A 23,523-nucleotide genomic window follows, 5' to 3' on the forward strand; every position below is an offset into this window, starting at 1 on the left:
GAATAAGCATGAGGGACTTACCCTACTGGTTATCAAATGACATTAAATCCATACTATTATAAATAATAACTGAATAATAAATAACTGGAGGAGAAGAGACAAATCTTCCTTACAGAAGAATTGGAATTAGTAAATGTGGAGGAATGAGGGAAATAGAAAAATGACCATTAGAATTCCACAGAAATAGTTACTGTAGGCAAGATCCACTGATGAATGCTGAAATTAGTGGACAAAACTTACAGAATATTTGCATAACCTCAAAGTATCTACCCAAGATATTAATTTTTGTGGTGGTTTTAATACATGTCCACAAATTCTTTGATACTCCTCCCTCTAGTGAGTGGAGCTTACCTACCCTCTCCTGCATGTGGGCTGGGCTAAATGATTCACTTCTAATAGAACACAGAGAGAAAACACTAACTTTACCATGGAAAAAGCTGGCTGACACACCTTAACCAAGTGATCACACTACCACCACCAGTAATAAGTCATATTGATGTCATGTGTCCCTGATATGATGAGAAGTCCACCCCTGTGAGATTGTTCCCCCAAATCCATAACCCTAGCCTAATCATGAGAAAACATCAGACAAGCCCAAATTGAGGGACATTTTAAAAAATAACTGAGCAGTGCTCTTCAAGAGTATCAAGGTCATGAGACAAGGGAAGACCAAGAAACTGTCAGATTGGAGGTGTCTAAGGAGACATGACTAAATGCAATGTGGGGTCATGAAATGGATCCTGAAACAGTAAAAACGGCATTAGGAGAAAATCTGGGATAATCAGAATAAAGTCTGTAGTTTAGGTGATAGTGTTGTACCAATGCAAATTTCTTAGTTTTGATAAATGTACTATGATCGTCCAAGATGTTAACATTAGGGAAATTTGGGTGAAGGAAATATCAGAACTCTCTTGCAACTCTTTTATAAACCTAAAATTATTTCAACATAAAGAGAGATTTAAAATGATGTTGAACAAAATCAACAACAAAAAATTGGCATCTATACAGAAGAGAGAGACCCTACACAGACCATCATAGATACATATGATTAATACATAGTAAAGAAAGAACTATAAATCAATAGGACAGGAATAGATATTTCAAAAACATAGAGGAAATATTGGCTAGTCATTTAAAAAAATTAGATCCTTACTTCATGCCATACAGCAATATAAAATTCCAATGGAATTTTCCAATGGAAAAGAATTTATGAAAAAAGACTATAATTTATGGCTTACTAAGTAAGCATGGGCTATTATACAACCATTTAAAAGAATGAATTAGAGCTATATAAATGGGGTACAGTGATTTTTGTAGGTACTGTTGAGTATGAAAAAATACAGTAAAGCATATAAAATATGTCCCAATTTTTTAAAATACTGGCAATAAAAATTGCATGTGTGTGTGTGTGTGTGTGTGTGTGTGTGTATGCATGCCCAGGGGACTACATGACTATACAAAAAAATAAGAAAAGACACCTATTAGTTTGTTTATATATATCAGAGGAAAAAAGAGAAAAGTAGGCAACAAGAAAAGGTAAAAATGATGAAATTTTAAAAAAGATGTATCTGATCATATTCACGCATATTTAAGAGTATAACGTGTGACTATATACGTTACAGAAATTAAACAGTAAGCATTAAAAACTATTAACACAAAAATAAAATTTAGGTACATATATATATAATCACTAAATGTGAACTTATTTTCTAAATGTAAAAACTATGTAATAAATAATGAAGACATTAATAAACTTGACTACATAACATTTATAACTTCAGTTTACTTAAAAAACCAAAACACCAAAAGACAAACTAGCAAAAATGTGTAAAACAGAAAATTCATTTAAATATTAAAAATGAATGCTACCCATTTGAAAAATGCTCAGCATTAATAATCAAAACAAAACAAAAACAATGAAAACCATTTGTGTCATCAAACCCACAGGTACATAAAGTTTGTTAACCTACACAAACTCAATTCTCCCTTTCATTCTACAGTGCTGTTTTCTCTCACTTTAATCATTTTTTCTTCCTTTCCAACACAACAGAAGAAGCTGATATTAGGCCTCTAAGCAAAGCAAGGGAGCCAAAAAAAGAGAAAGACTTTACAAAATTGTTGAACTCCAGAGCAGGCTGGTTGAGCTAAAAAAAAAAAGTTTATGATTTTTAAAGCCAAAGATTATGAATCTATTTCTTAGTAGTTTTGTGATGTCTGTGTGTGCATCTGATCATGAATCATTACTTTCCCAGAAACACTTTTTATGAGAGCTAAAGTTTAGATTTATTGCCCTCGCTGATATTATTCTGAGTATAATCAGTCAATTTCACAAATTTTACTACTTGACTCAAGGAAGAATACAAATGGGTACAAACCCATTCTTGTGACTTTATCATAAAACTATATAATATGGGGAGAACGCCAAATACTTTCTAGAGATGATACTTTAGAAAGGGCACATTTTAAGTTAGGTCTCAGTTCTCAATCTACTGTGATGGGTTATAATACATCAGTGTCACTTTTCAGTTTAATGAAATTTAACTTTTCATGATAAATAAGAGAAGGATGAGAACACCAACTGGAAGACACATGTTTAACAACCAGATACAGTGAGAAATAGAAGAAAAATTTCCATGAGTGCAGCCAATCCTCCCCCCTTTGCTCTTTAAAGTTATCAAGACTGCTCTCAGGTCCCATTTCTGAAGGAGTTCAGGATACTTTATAATTGTTTCTGGACCCTTGTTTCTCCTTCTGTAATAAACTCCTACAAAATAATTTATAAGGCTTGAGTCAGGCCCCTTCCAGCAATACTACAGGAGGTGTCAGGGTCTACTGAAAGCTGAGCCTTATCTGGCCTGGCATGACTGGTGACATTAATTTACATGACATCCTATCCAACATACCTACAAAGGAAGAAAAAAAATCACAGCCACAGAATGTTGTCCCAAACAAGTATAATGAAGGATGTAGATATCTGAGTCCCCACTAATAAGTGTCATCTATTGTGCCAGGATGTTTTGATGTGGTTAAAAGATTTTGGAGTTACTTAGTTGTGGCACTAACCCTGGACTAGCTACTTGACCTCCCTAAGGCTCTGTCACTTCATCTGAGAAAAGGAATAATGACACTCTAGGACTGCTGTAAGTAAAGGAGGTAACACTTGCAAAGTTTCTAGCTGAGTGCCTGACACAGAGTTTGCACTTAATAGCGTAAGAGCAACAATAACAATAGCTATCATTATTTTTTTTTATAATAAGTTCATTAATCTTTCCCTAAAGGCCAAGTTTAGTGTACAAAAATTCATGTAGAGCAAGAGACAGAGGATCTAAAACAGACGTCTTCAGTGCCAATCAAATGGAGGAGAGAGGATGATGTTCAACCTCTGAAATGCAGAACGTGGAGGCATCCTGTCTCAGCCAGTTTTCTGTTTCTGAAACAGGATAGTTTATAAGGAATGCGATTTATTTCTTACAGTTCTGGAGTTTGGGAAGTCCAGGGTTGAGGGGGCACATCTGGTGACAGCCTTCTTGCTGGTGGAGACTCTGTACAGAGTCCTGAGGGAGCACAGGGCATCACATGGCGAGGGAGCTGAGAGTGCTAGCTTAGGTATTTCTTCATTCTCTTCTTCTTATAAAGCCACCAGTTCCCCTCCCACTTTAGCCCATTAATCCATTCACAAGGACAAAGCTCTCATAACCCAATCACTTCTTAAAAGCCCCACCTTTTAATACTGCCACATTGGGGATTAAGTTTCAATGTGAATTTCAGGAGGGACAAACTTTCAAACTATACCATGTCCCAAAGCTATTCCCTTGCTACACATACCTTCATTTTTTTTTCTATTTTTAAAATTATTATAAAATAAAAACGAAGTAGCAGCTAACATGGGAAAGTTAAACATCAAATTCAGGTCAATGTCTATGTTTTGAGAGATGCGAGAGGTAGAAAGGGGCCTTCAACCAAGCTGGTAATGTTTTATGCTTTCAAGCGGCACACTGGGTATACAGTCATACAGTCATTCATTACATTCTCCTTTCTACTTGTTTTGTGTATCTGAAATATTTCATTGCACGCTTTTGAAGGAGGTAAAATCATATTAGAGAAATTTTATAAAGATAACACATTTCATGGTGGCAACCAACAGGTAGTGGATTGGAGGCAAAAATGCCAAAAAGAAGGAAAAAACGATGCCTGGTCACCAGCTAAGCAGCACAAAAGAGGTGGAGGAAGAAGAGAGAGACTGAGACTGTATTCCAGGCCCTATTTGCAAGGGCAGGTGGAAAATAAGGAATGGACTTTCATCTTTTCTTCCACAGAAATAAATTTCACAATAAGACATTTAATGCAGGACTTGAGAATGCTGATGCCTTATTCTAAAGCAGATACTAAAATGCATCATAAAAAATAAATTATTTGTGATTATTTGTGAGGTTTGTAAAATGAAAAACTGTAATAAATGCATCTATTTTGAAGCTGAGAAAAAACAGAATCTCTATGTGTGGATTTTAAATTTACCTTATGGGGCATCTGCTAAATTCCTTGCTCAAAATGCTCATACCCCAGCTAAACGCAAGATGATTGGAAACTGTTGGAAAGGTTCTGGGCCCTTTGTTCTTTGACCTTGCTTTTTGATGAATTACATTATGCTTTGTCAAAAGAGCTGTTAGTTCAGATCATTAGTACACCATGGTATCATCCCCAAAGCCAAGCATGTGTGGACCATGTGCTTACTTTCAGCATTTTGGATAACAGAACACAGTTTTGGAACTTTCAGTAAATAGAAGAAGATGCTGCTCTTGTAGAAATAAAACCTTGTTCTGTATTAAATCTTGTAAAGATTTTCCAGGAAAGTTTTGGAGGACCAACTTTATATGAAAATCCTCACTACAGTCACCAAACACCCCTTGGCGTGTCATAAGATCCATCATAGCTAAGAAATACAAAGAGAAACAGCAAGTGAAAGATGTGCAGAAACTCAGCAAGAGCCAAAGACTCTTCTTCCACATGACCCCACTGCAGATGCTTCTGTTACACCAGCTGAGGAGAAACCAATAGAAATACAGCCGGTAAAACCAGAGCCAAAAGTCGACTTGAAAGCAAGAAAGAAAAGGATTTACAAAAGGCAAAGAAAAAGGAAACAGAGGATGGACAGCAGGAAAGCAAAATGAATCAATGGATAACTAATTCATTTTTCAGTTACTTTGTATTTATTTTGTATTCAGTATGTAAATACTTTTATTATCTCATACTATCTTATGTATAATTAGTGTGACATTCAAAAGAAAGAAAAATTAGCATAGTATCTTAAAATGAATGAGGAAGGAAGGAAGGAAGGAAGGAAGGAAGGAAGGAAGGAAGGAAGGAAACATGTTTCTTAAAAATAAAACAAATTCAGCATGTGCTAAGTCCAAGGACTCCATTCTCATACATGGGGCAGCCAACTACTAGTATATGGGAGTTGGGGCACCCTCAGGGCAAGAAGGTTCCAGGATGTTCATATTCCCTAGGGAGCAGGGCAGGAAGCACCTGCCCTGACATGAAGAGGTCCTAATCAGGCTTAGGTAGATCCAGCTACATTTTCCAGGATGACGTCAACTGTGTAAAAATGCTGCTCCCAGCCCCTGCTTAAGCCCACTCCCTTTCTGTGATCCTAGAAAAACCAGACGGCACAGCCATTGAAGAATCCAGTATTCTGAATGCTGACACCTCATTTAGGCTTTAAACCTTGCTTCCAACAGCTCAGTAAGTGGCAGAGGAGTAGAAGGTTTAAAAAGATACAGTTTATAGCTTTCCAAATCTAAAGAAAAACAAGATTGCTTAGTTGCTGACAATAGCTATAGAATCAACACAAGAAGGATGCAAAAGCTGTAAAGGGCAGATGCTCAAGGGTCTACTTAAAAGTCTGCACTAAGAAAGAAACCTGAAGACTATCTAAGGCACAAGGAAGCCTTTCATAAGCTGAAAGCGACCACCATTGTGCACTGAAATATTCAGTATTCATCACGTCAATCACTGGGCAGGCTCTTTCTTTATAGAGCATAAAGACCTTCAAATACATAGCTTTTCTGTCTGTGAGGAATACATCTTATGTTCAACTGATTATTAATAATGATCATGTCTTTTCAAAGAGGAATAGAAGATTTAAAACAAGGTAAATGAATCATTTACAGGATCTTTTAATATTGGAGGGTTGCCCTCAAATTTAGAAATGTGTTATTTGTCTTTTATAGAAACAGACCAAAATATTTAATTTATAACCCTTACGTGAAAATATAACTTTTTACAGGGACAACTGGGCTGATATCTTTCATAAGAGCACATCATTCTTCTTAATGGTACAAATTTTGTCATCACCCCATTTGAAGGATTCTGGAATCCTTTGACCCTTTTTTCCATTATCTCCCACACAGTTCTCAGTATTATTGTGAAATGAATCCTTTCCTTCCCTTTATATGAAAGGTTTGAGTTATAATATCACCTTGTCAATATTTCACTGTTCCCAAGCGCAATTAAGTGTATTCCTTAAGCTTTCTATGCTATAACACCAGGCTAGAGCGTGCTCCAGAAGAAGTTACAGGGAATCAGAGTCCAAGCAGGAGCTATCAGTGGTCCTGATGTTAAGTCAACAAGCTCATAAGGAGAATGACGGTTGGGTGAGAGGATAGGAGGGGAGGATGGATGAATAAACAGATGCTGGGAGGGAGGGAGAGAAGAAAGAAATATTCAGGTGCCTGAAGGGACATCAGTTGGCCAGTAGAGAAGAGACTGGACAGCACAAAGGCCCAATTTGTGAGATTTACTTATTCATCAACTATAATAACACGGGTCAGTTCTTCGCTGGGCCTGCTTGGGCAGAGGAACAGTGTCTACAAAGCTGTATAAGACACAGTGTCTGCCTTCAAGAACACACGAATTAGTAAGGAAAATGACAAAATTAACTCTCCAATGCTCACAAGACATGACTAAAGGAAGGGAAGGGGAGAGCAAGGGGGAGGAGGGAAGGCGTAGGCACCCGCAGCCAGGTCTGTGGTGAAGAGCACAGGATGCGCAGCCTCACAGGCAGCTGCAGGTCAGGATCTGGCCAGGATACGGCATGGCGGAGGGGAAGAGCAGCATGGTCTGGAGCTAGGCAGTGTTAAGAGGCCAAGCTTAGGGTCCATGCAAGTTTCAAAGCAATGCCAGGTATCCAGGAACTTTGCTCCACATCTGGCCAAAGGACCCAGAAACAAATTGCATCCCTAGAGCACAGCCTGGACTGATCCCCCTTGATTAGGGTCTATTTCACAAACTGATTCCCCTTTCAGAGATGGGGAATTGGAGGCTTCCTGAAGGTGAGTGGGCACCTGTTGTGAGCCCCCACCTTCCCCAATCTTCCTCTCCACTCAGGGGAGTGACCAGTGTCATCCCACTCAGCCTCGACTGGGTACTGAGGAAGGCAGGCAGGCAGCAGTCACTCTAGAAGCCTCATACCTTTGCATAGTAGGATCTGGAGCATTGTGTTACTTTGGGCTCATGACAAATGCTCTGGGGACTGCCACAAAATCAGTCTTTCCTCAAGCCCATAGCACAATGACCTGGTCCACATGACATTGTTTCTCCCTCAGTTCCCCTGTAAAATCCGGAACCCAGTATCTAAATGCAAAAAAGTTCCCAAGGGTTAAATCTGCTTCTGCAACTCTTACTCACTGGCTGCAGTTCTACTAGGTAGGTTGATCTAGCAACATTATGCTCCTGTTCACCTAAATTCAGGTTTTGTCCACCATCTCAGCCCTTCAGGACACAAGCCATAATCCAGGTACTTCTGTTTAACCGGCGCTTATGTAAAGTTTACTATAATGCCAGACACTATTCTAGGGGCTTTACAAATAGTAAACATCCCTCATAACACCCTAGGAGCTAAGCACTGTCATTAGACCCATTTTACAGATGAGGAAACTGAAACACAGAGAAGTTGAGTGCCTTCAGCAAGGTGACACAGCAAATGAGTAGTGGAGCTGTGATTCAAATCGAGGAGGGGGGCTACAGAGTCAAAGCTCCTTTGACCACTGTCAAGCTAATTTCCACATACTCTAACTTCTCTCCAAACACTCAGCAGTCCACTGTCCCACCCTGCCTAGCCCCAAGTCCTATTTCCAAAAGACAATCACTTTCACATTTTTTTAAGCATTTGATCTGGTATTTGCCTGTGTGGGCCATTCACTTCTGATCTCTCAGCCCCAAACCCACCCTTCCTTACCCTGCTTTCTGCAGAGTCTCACAGACTCCTTTGCAACCTGGCTCCTTGTCAGGGCCTGCCAATGAGTAGCCACAGAGAGACTGGAGGTCAGACGGAGGGGAGAGGGGATTCTTTCCCACTGCCCCCTGCTGCAGTGCCAGGGGGTCCTATGAGCAACACTCCTAGGAACCGCTCTGCAGCCTCCAGATTATTCTGCACTCTCAAGATACTGTGCCCCTCGAAGCTTCCAGAAGATACCAGGCGGCACCATCTCCTCAGCTGTCTGAGCCCAGCTCTGAGGGGCAGTCGTCCCAGGTGCTGGGTTACCACAGTGGCAGCAGCCTCTTCCTTTTTTTCCCCCAGCTCTAGAAATGGTAGTTGTTTCCCGCTCTAAGTTACCTCCTTTCTGGTCTTTCAGCCCTCCATCACCTATGAAATCAATATCATATATTAAATCCTTCTGTTGAAATACCTAGCATGATTTCTGTTTTCAGATATAAGTGTTGGAAAGTCTCTCTGAATCCATTCAGTTTCTTCAGGGATAACCCCCTGGCTTCTAAACTGTGGTATAAACATCTGGTTGCTGGTGTTTTGGGGGAACACGGCAGAAAATGGGCTGGTGGTCCCACCATTTGGTTTGCAGGCTTCATCTCTCATACCCTCACCCAACCCTCTGCTGCCCCCGGTATTCCTGAGCATCAGGTCTCTCTCTAGGTCAACTTCTGTACTGAATAAATACTTGGTACTGGGGAACGGGGATGGGTGGTGGTGAGAAACAGTGCAGAGCTGGTTGGTGGCCACGTTGTATATATACTTCCCTTCATTCCTGCCTGCCCCATCTGACCAACCACAGCCCCTGTCCTGGAGCCTTGCCAGCGTGTGAGGGGAAACTGATCTGCAGGCTCTTTGACTGTCATTGTTTCTGTTCTGCTAATCAGCTCCTGGGGTTCCAGCTGATCTCTATCCTTGGAAGGTCTTTTGAACTATCTTATATGTGGCCCACTGTTGTCTCCTCTCTAATTCCTTTGCCCATGTAGTTTATACTTTCTTATTCTCTTACTGTCATTTTCATGGAGTTTCAAGAGGAAGAGGAGATAAAAGGGTAAAGTTTATGTTCCATGTCTAATCAGAAGTTAGAGGATACATTTTTTTCAATGCATTACCACTTTTCTTTTTTAATTCAGAAAGTATATATTCAAATGACCTCACCAACATTTCTAAAATAACCTAACACAAAAATGCCACAATATAACAAAATAACATAAGCATTAAAATGATTAATTTTAAAAGGGATTACCTAGGAACACTTATTTACATGTTAAAGTAGTAAAAGCAGCTAGAAGTGGAATTAATTTTCTTAGTCACTAGACTTTCCTAAGGTCAATCAGTTCAGAAGCAATCCTTGAAGAAGAGCTTTATCCTATCTAGTGTATGGTCAAGCTCTACTCCCTCAGAAAAGACTTAGTTAGCCATGGCACTTGTCTCAACCAATGACAACCATGCTCAGGGAACAGAGGATGCCCAGCAAATAGTTAAATTCCACCTCCTAAACCCCACCCTAAGCCCAGGCCCTATTCCCAGGACTGAGCAGGAGACCCACACTGCCTAAAGATTCAAGCCTGAGTTCCACTTCATCTGGCACCGGGAGAGACCATACCAAGTGATGCTTTTTGAGGGACCTTTGGGGAGCACTGTTTGAGCACCATAGAAATGACCTAAAAGTATAGGAATAAGAGCATTAGAACTATGCAGCATACAGAAAACATTATAAAACACGATTTCTTTGCAAGAGCTAACTGCACTGCAAACGCAGACTGGGTGGTAGACATCACAGAATGGATTGCTCAACTCCACATCACCCCTCTGTAGTAGAGCATTGGCCTGGCAGAAGCTAGAAGGCTCAAGGCTACATTTCTTAGACCCCCTTGTGGAGTTCCACACATCAGTCGCATGCACTGTTGCTGTGGGTGATAGAGGGAGAAGTGGGGGAGTCCACATTTCTGCTGTTTCTTCTGACAAGCACAAACGTGAAGGTGTTCGGTGTCAGCAGCAACAGCCACTTCACAAGTGTAAAGAGGCAGAGTGTGTGCTAGCAATGCTGGTGCCTGAGTGCTCTCTTCTGGAGCCAGCAGGTGCAAAGCTGGCTTCATGCTTCTGATCTGGGCAGAGGCAGTAAGGTTCCAGGGCTGGCAGTTGGGACCACAACTTTGAGATTGCCCCCGCCCCAGAGTGCACCCACTCCTTGGCTTTAATTCAGAGAGTCATTCCCATGCTCAGTCCAGAGCCTGCCCCTCCAATCCTTCCAATGGCCCTATAAGAATCTAGCTCTTAAATTCAATTCCCTTCTCTTCAGACTACTGAGAGTGGTTGCTGTGCTATCTGCATCTGACATTGACAGCAACAAAAACTCCAGTGGTCCTGAGGTAGAAGGGCACCAACCAAACAACCTCTTATGTTTAAAACTGCTTTTATGTAGTACTTCACAAAGCTACTGTACGTGTAAGGGACAGCAGAGAGAACAGACTTGTCATACTTTTGCCACGCAGGTCAACCTCAGAGTAGTTTTAAGAGTGCATTTCTGAGTTAACTGTATCACAGTGAACTGGCCAGTATTCTATAAGTAGAGAACAGATAGGGCCCAGGACAGCTGAAAAAAACGAAGAAATCATCATCCAGAGGAACTTTTCTTACTATTTATAAAAAGGTACTTTGGGAATATCTGAGATACAGAAATTGAGGAAAGTAGAAGAGATTCTGTACCAATGCCATTAGTTTTTCTAGAGTCGCACTCAGTTTCTGCTGGTATTTACTTATTTTTACATGGGTGCATCCCTAGGGTAAGAAGATGCTCTTTGAGGCAGCTATAGCGGAAGGAACACAGGGCACGTGCATCTCCAGCATGACCAGTTTCACTTTGTGGCTGCACTGTCACCTTTGCCTTTTTGCAGATGGAATAAGCATTTTCTTTGCACTTTCATGAGTTAATTAGAATTTAGATGCTTATGTATAGAAAAAAGAATTTTGTCAATTATAATTATTATTCAAACAATGCCAGAAAATTAAAAGTAACCGGGAAAAAGAAGAAAGAAGATTAAGGGCAACATTCTACTTCTGAAAGTTTTCCTTATGAATTTTTTTGCAAGTGATTTTAATAGTAAGTCTTTTCAGGAATAAAAGAATTTTAATGATAATGAATACATTTTCAAGTCTCATTTCCTATTTACACCCCAAAAACAAAACAATGTTTATTTCAACCACCCCTAAAGTATAAGGGAAAAGATGTCTATCAATTCTGTTTGAACAAAAGGAGAGAATAATATTTATACGCTATTTCTTCTATTTGCTTTGAAATTTTTAAAAGATAATGATGTGGAGGTCTAGTAATATTACTTTTATATGGATTAGTGTGTTTGTGGGGGGTGGTGAGGAGCAGGAAGAGCCAGAGGGAGTTGCAGGGTACCGCTTATAGAGTAGCAGTACCTCCGTGTGTTCCTAAAAATTTGTTTGGACAAGAAAAACTAAAGCACAGGAACAGTTTACAGTTAAAGCATACCTCTTTTCTCCCTCCAGCCCTAACAAACATTCATTTCATCAGAGAGAGAAAGATCAGACAATGTATTTATTGTACAAGAATTCATAGATATCAGGGCAAATAGGCTGTACTATACTTCAGTCTATCCACTGAAACATATAAAAAGCTTTATTAATCAGAAGACATTTAGTGACATTCTTTACATTTTTATCTGTATTCTTGTATATGGAGAAGTTTATAAGGCATTAACTATAACCTTCTCTCTCCTTATGTGTTTCACATGCATGACTGTCACTAGGCCAGGATTTAAGATTCTGAATGCAAAAGTATCTAGTATGTTTTTAGGTGAGAAAGAGAAGAAAAGCTATAAAATGCCCCTTAGGAGGTCTATTTCAATTACTATCACTTATTCCTCTATTCTAGAGTCAGCATTTGCTAGAAAACTCTGACCCTGCAACAAGTGGAAAACATTGATCACCAATTATGTGTGAAGATGGCAGCAATACAAGAGGACTGTGCTTTAAGTCAGCCTGTACATGCTTCTGTTAAGCATATAAATGCTGTTTACTAGAAGAGAAGGAGTGAAGGAAAAATGGAGAGAGTCAGAGAAATCAACAGACAGACCCCAAAAGAAAGAAAAAAATGAACTAGGAGTGCTTAAGGAGAACAATTCTGGTCTCTTCATGCTTCATAGCAACATCAGGTTCTCCTATTTTGAAAGAGACCACATTTGCATTACCTGCATGACCACAATTGTACTATGTGACAAATCCAGACAGTGAGATCCATGACCTAATAAAAGTAAGCAATTCACTACTGCTGTGTTTATCCAAAATAAATACCATATCTGCTTGAGGAATATTTATCTCACTATTTTACACGGGGAATAAGATGAACTCACAGTTGTTTAACAGGATAGTGATGTGAGTGACAGCAGATGCAACAACTCTCAACAGAGGATCTGAATTCTAACGCGTGTGAAATTTTTAAGAGACTGTATCCTCTTTCTTCATATTCGTCAGACTTTGAGCTTAGAAGTTTCATAATCATGGGCAATTGTATTTTCCAAATTAAATGCTTATAATTATTGGGTAATTTCCCAGATATATTCTGTTTTCTTTCCTGCTTTCCCTCCAGTAGACAATTACTTATAAAGCATTTACACTGATAGTTTGTTAAGAAAATAATTATTTAATTTTTAATTTTTTCCTAAATTTTCTTTTCTGTTTTCACATTTTCTAAGCAGACTACCCTTAGGTGTTTTTTAAATCTTTTTGGATGTTTTTACTACAAATAGACAATTTATAATTGTATAAATGTATGAGGTACAAAGTGATGTTATGATTTATGAATACAATGAGAAATAATGAAATCATGCTAGTTAACATATCCATCATCTCAAATACTTAATGTTTTTTGTGGTAAGAACATCTGAAATCTACTCTCTTAGCCATATTAAAATGTAAAATACTCTAATGATAACTATATTCACCATGCTCAGCAATAGAACTCAAAAACAAAACAAAAACCATATTCCTCCTGAAATTTTGTACACTTTAACCATCATTTTCCCATTACCCTACCCTCCAGCCTATGTAATCACCATTTTACTCTCTGTTTCTCAGTTGAATTGTTTTTAGATTTCATCTCTGTGTGAGATAATGTAGCATTTGTCTTTCTGTGCCTGGCTTGTTTCATTTAGCATAGTGTTCTCCAATTCCATCCACACTGCTGCAAACAACATAATTCCTTCATTTTTAAGGATGAATAGTATTCCATTGTGTATATGTACCACATTTTCTTTACCCATTCATCTGTTGATAGATACTTGGGTTGATTCCACAGCTTGGCTATTGTGAATAGCACTGCAATGACCATGAGAGTGCAGACATCCCTTGGACAAACCGATTTAAATCTTTTGAGTAAATACCCAGAAGTGGAATTGCTGGATCAGATGGCAATTCCATTTTTAGTTGTTTGAGGAATCTCCATATAGTTTTCCATAATAACTACACTAATTTACATTCCTATCAACAATATAGAAGGGTTCCCTTCTCTTCACATCCTGGCCAGTGCTTGTTACCTTTTTTCTTTTTGACAATAGCCATTCTGACAGGTATGAAATGGTATCTCACTGTGGTTTCAATTTGAGAGAGAGTTTGGTGAGAGTTTCCTTAATGATTGGTGACGTTGAGCATTTCTTCATATATCAGTTGGCCATTTATATATTCTTTTGAGAAATGTCTATTCAAGTCCTTTGCCTAGTTTTTAATTGGATTTTTTTTGTTTTCTTGCTATTAGAGTTGTTTGAGCTCCTTATATATTTTGGATATTAACCCCTTATTAGATACACTGTTTGCAAATATTTTTTCCCATTCTATAGGTTGTTTCTATACATTTTTAATGTTAATAGTTTCTTTTGCTGTGCAGAAGCATTTTAGTTTGATGTAATCCCATTTGTCTATTTTGGCCTTTGTGTTTGCCTGCACTTTTGGGGTCAAATCCAGATAATCACTGCCCAGACCAATGTCATATAGTTTTTCCCCTATATTATTCGAGTAGTTTTAAAATTTCTGGTCTTACATTTCAATCTTTATTATATTTTGAGTTGGTTTTTGTATATGCTGAGATAAGGGTCCAATTTCATTCTTTTGCATGTAGACATCCAGTTATCCCAACACCATTTACTGAAGAGACTATCCTTTTCCCATTGTGTCTTCTTGGCACCTCTGTCAAAAATCAACTGATCATACATGCATGAGTTCACTTCTGAGCTCTCTATTCTGTTCCACTAGTCAGTATGTCGATTTTTTATTAAAATATAAACAGTTTTTATTAAAACTAGTACCATGTTGTTTTAATTACTATAGCTTAGCAATATAATTTGAAATCAAGTAGTGTGATACTGCCAGCTTTCTATTTTTTTTTTTTGTTTTGTTTTTTTTTAAAGACTGGGCCTCACACTGTCACGCAAGCTGGAGCGTATGATCATAGCTCACTGCAGCCTTGAACTCTTGGGCTCAAGTGATCCTCCTGCCTCAGCCTCCCAAATAGCTGGGATTATAGGAGTGAGCCACTGTGCCTGGACAGCTTTGCTCGTTTTGTTCATATTGCCTTGGCTAGTTGGTGATTTTTGTTGTTACACATGAATTTTAGAATTGTTTTTTCTATTTCTATGAAAAACGACTTTGGAATTTTGATATGGATTGCACTGAATCTATAGATGGCTTTGGGTAGTATGGACATTTTAACAATATTAATATTCTTCCAAATCCATGAACATGAGATATATTTCCACTTATTCGTGTTGTCTTCAATTTATTTCAACAACATTTTATAGTTTTCAGTGTAGAGGTCTTTTACCTCCTTGGTTGAATTTATTCCTAAGTACTTTATTTTTTTGTAGCTATTGTAAATGAAATTGTTCTCTTGATTTCTTTTTTAGGTAGTTCAGTGTATAGAAATGCTACTGATTTTTGTGTGTTGATTTTGTATCCTGCAACTTTACTGTACTCATTTATTTTAACAGTTTTTTGATGGAGTCTGTAGGTTTTTCTATATATAAGATCATGCAATGAGCAAATAGGGACAATTTCACGTTTTCTTTTCCTATGTGGATGCCTTTTATTTCTTTCTCTTTCCTAATAGTTCTGGCAAGGACTTCCAACATTATGTTGAACAATAGTGGTGAGAGCAGGTATATTTGCTTTGTTCCAGATCTTAGAGGAAAGGTCTTCAATTTTTCACCATTGAGTACAAGGGTAGTTGTAGGTTTTTAATATATGGCTTTTACTGTGTTGATATACATTCCTTCTATACCTAATTTGGTGAGAGTTTTTATCATAAAAGGATGTCAAATGTTTTTTCTGCATCTAATGAGATGATCACAAGGTTTTGGTCCTTCATTCTGTTAATGTGATATGTTCACATTTATTGATTTGCATATGTTAAATCATCCTTGTATCACAGGAAAAAATGCTACTTGATCATGGTGGATGATCTTTTAATGTGTTGTTGAATTCAGTTTGCTAGTATTTTGTTGAGAACTTTTGCATCTATGTTCATCAAGGATATAGCCTTTAGTTTTCTTTCCTCGTAATGTCCTTGACTGGCTTTGTATCAGGGTAATGCTGGCATCATAAAAAGAGTTTGGAAGTACAGATGATCCCTGCCTTACAATGGTTTGACTGAGAATGTTTCAACTTTATGATGGTGAGAAAGCAATGCATATTAACTTTAAATTTTGAATTTTTACCTTTTCCTGTGCCAGCAAGATGCAGTACAATACTTTTACATGACATATTTAATACTTTATTATAAAATATAAATATAAATTCAGCACTTTGAATATATCATCTCATTCTGTCCTGGCCTGAATGGCTTCTGCTGAGAAATCCACTGAGAGTAGTCTTGGCATTCCTTTGTAGGCGATGTGTTTCTTATCTCTTACTGCCCTCATAATTTTTTGTCTTTAATTTTTGATAGTTTGATTATTATGTGCTTTGGTATACTCCTCTTTGGGTTGAATTTGATTGGAGACCTGTGTGCTTCCTGTACCTGAGTTTTGACATCGATCCCTTACACTAGAGAAGTTTTTAGCCATTATTTATTTAAATATGCTTTCTGGTCCTTTTTCTCTTTCTTTTCCTTCTTAAACTCCTATTATGCAAAGGTATGGTCTCTTGATGGTGTGCTATAACTCTCACAGGCTTTCTTCATTCTTTTTCATTCTGTTGTCTTTTTGCTCCTCTGCCTGGATAATTTTAAATGTTCTGTCCTCCAGCTCACTGTTTCTTTCTTCTGTTTGATAGAGACTACTGTTAAAGGTTGCTATTAAATTTTTCAATTTAGTGTCAATTTAGTCATCTTCATAGCTTTGGGGTACATTGTTCGAGCTTTATTAGTTTCCTGTGGAAGTGTTACAATTCCCTGATTCTTTGTAATTCTTGTGTCCTTTTGTTGTCTGCACATTTGAGGACACAGCCCCCTCTTATGACCTCTACAGGTGTTCTTTGACAGAGTTTGAACTTCACTATTTTAGACTAGCCTGTGATTCTGGAAGGGGAGCTAGTGACAATCTTGATCCGACAGAGCTTGTTGTGAATTCTCTACTTGGTTGGGCCATTCCCTTTGTTCTGATTTCAGGTGGGGCTGCAGGATGGGCTCTGCTGTCCTATGAGATCACAGGCTGGGCTCTGCTATTAGGTGGAACTTCTGGCTGTATACTGCAACGGCTTCTGGTCAGGTTGGTCACAAGATGTATTTCCTTACCAGGTAATTCTGCTATTTGAGATCTGCAGTTGGGCAGGGCTACAGGCTGGGCTCTGAGGTTATGTGAAGTTACAGCTCAGGACAAGTGAGATCAGAAGCTAGACTCCTTAGAAATGCATGATTGAGGATTGCTTCTCTGTCAAGGTGGAGCTGTAGAGAGGGCTTTAGGCTAAGTTTAGTGGCTGTCTGACCTCCTAGTCAAGCAGATCTAGCCCCTATGGTTCTCTAAAATTCACAGAGATGGGAGTCTTCCTGCCTGGAGGGGGATCGTTAAGTGGGCTTTTTGACTGAGTGGAATCACTGCTTAACTTTCTGGATCAAACCAATGTAGACCCTTTGCTGCTCTGAGATACATGGAGATAGACGTCTCCCTGCCTGGGCAGAATTGTTAGGTTTATTGTCTGAGTGAACCCACTGTTTGACTTCCCAGATAAACAGGACTAGCCCTTACATTTCTCCAAAATGCAAGGAGGTGGGTATATCACTGCCTGGGCACGGTTGTTGGGTAGGCTTTTTGGCTGGGTAGAGCCACTGCTTGACTTCCCAGGTCAAATTGGTCTAGTCATCTCCACTTCTCCAAAATGAGAGGAGGTGGACATTTCCTTGCCTATGTGTTGGGGGGCTGGGGGCAGTGCATTGGGATGGGCTCTGAGGCTGGACGGGAAGACCAGCAGCCAGGGGACTCAAGATAGATTAAGATTATCACCGTGCTTCTGGAGGTAACTAGCTCAGCTTTGTGGGTGAGCTATGAAGTTGGCTGTTATATACAATTAGGTACCATGGCTGACAGAAATACAGAGATACCACCAAGATCTGTGCATTGGTCATGACCTTTGATCCTTTCTTTGTTTCTGTCTGACCCCAGACACTGCTGTGTTGCTGCTGCCCCTAGTGTTCCCCATGAGGTTAGACTAGAGTGGGCTTCCTGGGGAGAGTCCTGGAATGCTAGGAACACTAGACGACTGCTCTGGTTGTCTTTTTACCCTATACAAACTATGGGCCCAAGGAAATTCTCTCTATCTGGCATTGTGTTGACTTGAGGGAGGAAGAGGGCAATATAGTCAGGGTGAGGCAATTCTTCTTACCCTCCTAATTTGGATTTCATTCATCTCTGAGGACTACATGGGTGTCTCAGGCTTATTCCCCAGTACTGGGGTCTTCAAAAGGATGTTCTAGTTTGTGAATAGTTGCTGGTTGAATTTTCTGTGAAGGGCAGTAGAATCTGCGACTTCCTATTCCACCATCTGCTGACATCACTCTCAGCTTCTTAATTATATAATTTTCTTTCAAGATTTTGATTCAATTGCATATTCCTTTTATTTGAAATAGCATTAGAGGAAAAAAGAAGCAATATTAGTATCAACAACATCCAAATATGAAAACTGTTTTTCGTTCATGGATGTTTAAATGTAAACAAGTCAGATTTGGCTCTGTCTTTGATTTTAAAACATATAGGTCACTGGTTTTTGCCACGCTAAAGAAAATGTGACTTCACAAACAAAAATCAACTACTGTGCAGTGTCTCCAATCTGTCTTTAGAATCATTCGACATTTTGGTAGTGGCAACACAGAAGACAGAGATGCCTGGCCCTTCCTTACCCACTGAAGAATGGGGACTTATTGCAGGCCATTTTTAAACTACTCTGTCCCTAATGTAATTGCTTTCTGAAGCTTAGGAGAGATAACTTGGCCAACTCCAACTCCATACTCATTCTATTCAGAATTTCTTGGACCAGATGGTATACCTAGTTCTAAAGATAGTGTTTATTTTTTCATATCAATCAGCTTAAAATAATATAATTAGAAAAGAAACTGCAGAATTCTTAGCCAAATGATAAAAAAAGGAACATCCATAATTTAATACTGCCTTTGTTAATTTCATTTTACTCTAAGGCATTCAATTAAAGTGTCATGCAATAAAAGCTGCTGCTACAATGGAATCTCAAATCCTATAAAGTGTTAAGGATGTTAAACCTACAAAACTAACAGATTCTTTAGTCTGAAACCATTTAGGTACTTGATAGTGCTGCCAGCTAGTCTCCCACCTGAATAGTGTTTTACCGGAAAGGCGGTCTATAATGTGTAATCACTGAAGCACTTTGAAATCCACCCCACAGGGCCCTTCAACCTTATTCAGTTTACATTAAATAATTATGAACTCATCATTTTGTTTAAGCTTATGTTTAAAGTCAGCCATTCCACCAAGTCTAGTCTATTAAGATTAAATATATTTTAGTTAATGGATCATGGCAGATTCATGTTTGATCTAAATATACTTCAGCCCTACTAGAAGCATACGTAAAGTACTTCACAACAATGAAATACAAAATATACAGTCATGTTACCAATGTATAAATATAGGTGCATGCAAGCCGTCTGCTCAGATGTGTAGAAATAACTGTTAGATAAAATGAACACATTCTCTGGGTATATTTTTCAGATATAAAAAGATAAAGAACATGAACTTTAACCCAGTGAGTTAAGGACTCATGCAACGGGTAACAGGGCTTCTCAAGGAGGCTTTTTGTTGAAAGCCAAAATATTTAACAAAAGCATTACTTTTAAAATCTAAGCCATGAGGGCATTTCCAAAATATAATATCACCTTGCTTTTTCATGATGATATATTTTCTTTAGAAAAATGTTATTAAAATATGAACTAATATTAGCAAAGAAAACTCTAACTTCAGATTAACCTTCTTTCTTAATAGGGAAAACAAAGATTTGCTGAAAGGTGGGAAGGCTTTCATTTTATACACTACTGGTTATTACCAAAATGGTGGTCACAATAGCATGGAAAATGCACTGACCACTTGATTTCTATGAGCAAAAAACATTGACTTTGCCTGAAAGGAAGGCAAGAGAATAATCAATAAAAACATCAAGGTACTTATACAAAATAAAATCACGGTAAGAAAAGTCAGCTACCAAATAACAATTTCCATCCTTCCCTGCTGATCCTTTCTCAGCACAAAGATGGTGCCTTGACTGCTTAGAATTAAGGAGAAAAGAAATAAAGACCATGTTTCTTTTTTGTAATTGCTATATATTTTTAGCAATACTTTATGGACAACTTTCTCTAAAGTCCCTAAGCTTATAATAATTATTGAAAAATAGTATATAAATGTAGGGTAGCACGGAAAGTTGTAACCTGGTAGTCAACAAAATCTTTACTCACTCTGGGCTCAAGGCTAACGATCATACTAGTAGCTGTGAGGAAACACAGTTGGCAGAGTGTCTGGGCCCTTTAGATGTTTGTTGCCTAGCTCGTCAGGAGGCACACATGGCAATGTCAGTGCAAGGACATGGGCCTTCGTTCTAGTTCTCACTCACCATGGGTTGGTAAATCCACTTCAGAGGATGTTTCCTCATCTGTAAAATGATAACCGTACCACCTCCCCTGACTATCTCACAAGGTGAGGATCCTACTGGATTATACAAGTAAACACTCTGACAACCATAAAGTCGTGTTCAAACATTAGATTATTTGTAAAAAGGCTTAGGAATATCTATTAAGCAGCATACTAACAAGGGCAAATTAGCACACAGCCTTTTGAATATGAAGAGGGAGACAAAAATTGCTTGAAGATCAAACTTGTGTTTTTGCTCAGGTCTGCTGTTAAAACATTCATTTTATGTTTCAAGTGTCTTTATCATAATGAAGTCTGCAGCCCTACAGTGACACCTTTATCTCATCCTATGTAAGTGCCAAGGGGGTAGAAAGTAAAATCAGAAAGAGTTATGAAACAGAGTTTAGAGAAAAATACCATCGTGTTTAGCAATGAGGAAGCAGGTGTCTGAGGCACTGGAAAAACACAGAGAAGAAAATGAGCAAATCGTATGTAGGGAATGGAAAAGCTCTCTCTAGCTAGAGCAGAGTCCATGTGGGTATACGCAGCAATCTGTGATACAGTTCTCTGCATGTTACCATGGAGATTTTGAGAAGTTTCACTATATGAAAGACTTAGGCAAGGTTTACGCAAGACTATTGCCTGATATTCTTAGGTTGCTGTAACAAAAACAAGGTTGATTTCTGTTAAATGTCCTTTCTAGATTCATCTTTGTCCAGGAAACTATTTTATTGGCGCAAAATTTAAGTATCTACTTTATTTCATCCAGAAAAAAAAATTAGCAAAATTTCTTTTCTTTCTCCTAGCGGTTGGTTTTCAGGTCATTTACTGTGGGCAATGATTAACAAACAACTATTCCACGTAGAGATTGCTAACATACATTCCATTTACATAGTGGTTTATACACATCCACATATTATTTTCCTTTAAGCCTCATAAACAAACTTGTGAGATAGGTGAGGAAAGCCTACATCCAGAAAATGTTATACAACAATAGAATCTGATCAAGTTCATTATATTGCGTTAGAAATGTCAAATGTGAATGAGAAATCTGCACAATTTGTTCAGATGATAGCAATAGAGGCCTTGAATTATCCAAACATAAATCTGACAGAATATCCTTTCAGAGTGTAATTAAAGGGAGCAGAATGTGGGTACAGCACATATGAAACACAAATGTCTCTGCAGTGTTTCTGAACTCTGTATATACATCTATTAACACTATTGTCCTTTGCACACTGCATCGAAACTGTCTGCCTAGAGTTTCTTTCTCCTGAAGACAGAAAGCTCCTCCAAAGCAAATACTATTCATTCATTCACTGACTCTCACTTATATATTTATTCAACAAACTACTGAGCACACACTATATGCCAGTTATAATGCCTGGCACTTGGCCTGATGCCTGGTAGGTGATGAATGAAGAATATTGTGGACAACACAGGGTGGCAAACACATTACACATGCTTAGGATAACAAATAAGGACTGGTGGAAGAGTCACTTGCTTGGTGAATCAGTGCAAATATTGGTCACAAACAAGTTGTGGAAGAGGGAGCACCAAAAGATTAATCAAATAATTATTTCATTTAAGGAGGTATAGAGAAATAAAAAATGTTATGGAAGGCTGAAAACTACTTTAAAAACAGCACAAATGACCAGAACAAACACGTATGTATCAGGGATGAAAATTTGTCTGGCCTGGGAAAGAGCCTGCTCTTCAAACAGTGAAAGAAAGACTTCCTTGGAAAGTCAGGAAGGCAACCCAAGCAAAGCCACAAACTGCTTCAGGTAAAATATAAAGTATTAATAAACCATATGCAGTTGATGATATTCAATTGCTTTGAACTACAACATGACAACTGCAAATGATTCATCTTAATAGAAACCAAGAAGGCCCACAACAAGCAAAAACAGTGAAGAGAGACTATTAGGACCTCATAAAAACAAACACCTTGAGCTATTTCTAAACCTCTAATTTGACCTACATTTACTGAAAACCAGCATGTTGAGGACAATGACATGGGCAATTCCAAAATAGCTGGCTGAAGCTTTGTGAGGGTGATTTTCTCCAGGAACAAGAGTGGAAGAGCATGGAAAGGACTCCTGAGGTGCTGAATCTGGGCACTGCCCAGGCTTAACAAATCCTCAGCAGACAGACCCTCTGCAAGGACCCACTGCAGAAGCAAACGGTTTCCCTCCCTCACAGAAGCAAGCATCAGCTTGATAGTTTAACAATCCCATTTAGATACAGTCATATCATGGTTTGTCAGACTTAGAGGATCAGAGTTATCTGGATACTAATACCACAAATTAAAAAAGGCGAGACAAAAGAGTCTCATTCGGATGAAAATCATAAAACCTAGAAAAATACCTCCACATTTTATAACTATTTTTTCAGATTATAAAAATGATACAAAAATATGATTCTGGGAAGAAGACAGAATAGGAAGTACCAAAAATTTGTATCCCTACCTAGATAATAATAGCACTGGCAGAATCTGTCCAGTATAACTATTTTGTAACTCTAGAGGCTATTGAAGGCTTCTAACTTCCAGGGGAAGGCTTGGACAGTAAGTTGCAGTTAATTTCAGTCAATTTCAGCTCTTAGTGCTTGGCGGCCACCCAGCCCTATGGCAGGCAGCTGTGCACATGTTCCTAGAGCATCTTGCACACAGCTTGCAGGAGCCAGGGTGGGCAAAAAGGGCACTGCCCTCCAAAAATCAGAGATCTGTGCTTGATCACTGATTGCTGCTCCTGATCCTAGAGGTGCAGACAAAGAGGCCAGTGGCCACTGTTCTTGTCTCTCTCTCCACTGCTGCTAGCCCCTACCACCTCCTAAAGTGACCACTAGGGGATTTAAAAGGACAGCAATCTTTCCCCACATAATTTTTCTCTTTTTCTCCTTTTGGGAGTCAGATATTCAAAACTAGGACATTGAAAAGCAACTACACATACGGGGAAAATCAGAAAGCAACTGCACATGCCCAGGGAAAGGCACAGGCTCAGAAAAGACCTAAGAAGACCCTAAGTTTACACCCTAGGCTGTTCCTTGGCAGGAAGAAAGCCTGACACAACCACCAAACAAACAAACAAAATAGCAAACCTTGGGTAAAAGAGAGAATCTGATTTCCAGATTACCACACTATTAGATTCAAAT

At 38.6% G+C, this 23,523-nt stretch overlaps 1 protein-coding gene and 1 pseudogene across 1 annotated transcript in view; one reads left to right on the plus strand and one right to left on the minus strand.

The window, feature by feature from the left end:
* SDK1 (sidekick cell adhesion molecule 1) overlaps positions 1-23,523 on the minus strand; it is a 595,735-nt gene that overhangs the window by 414,505 nt on the left and 157,707 nt on the right. The window lies entirely within an intron of this gene.
* On the plus strand, positions 4,188-5,168 carry LOC105805911 (annotated as a pseudogene).

Source organism: Propithecus coquereli, unplaced genomic scaffold, assembly GCF_000956105.1.
Source record: "Propithecus coquereli isolate 6110/MARCELLA unplaced genomic scaffold, Pcoq_1.0 Scaffold137, whole genome shotgun sequence".
Taxonomy (NCBI): domain Eukaryota; kingdom Metazoa; phylum Chordata; class Mammalia; order Primates; family Indriidae; genus Propithecus; species Propithecus coquereli.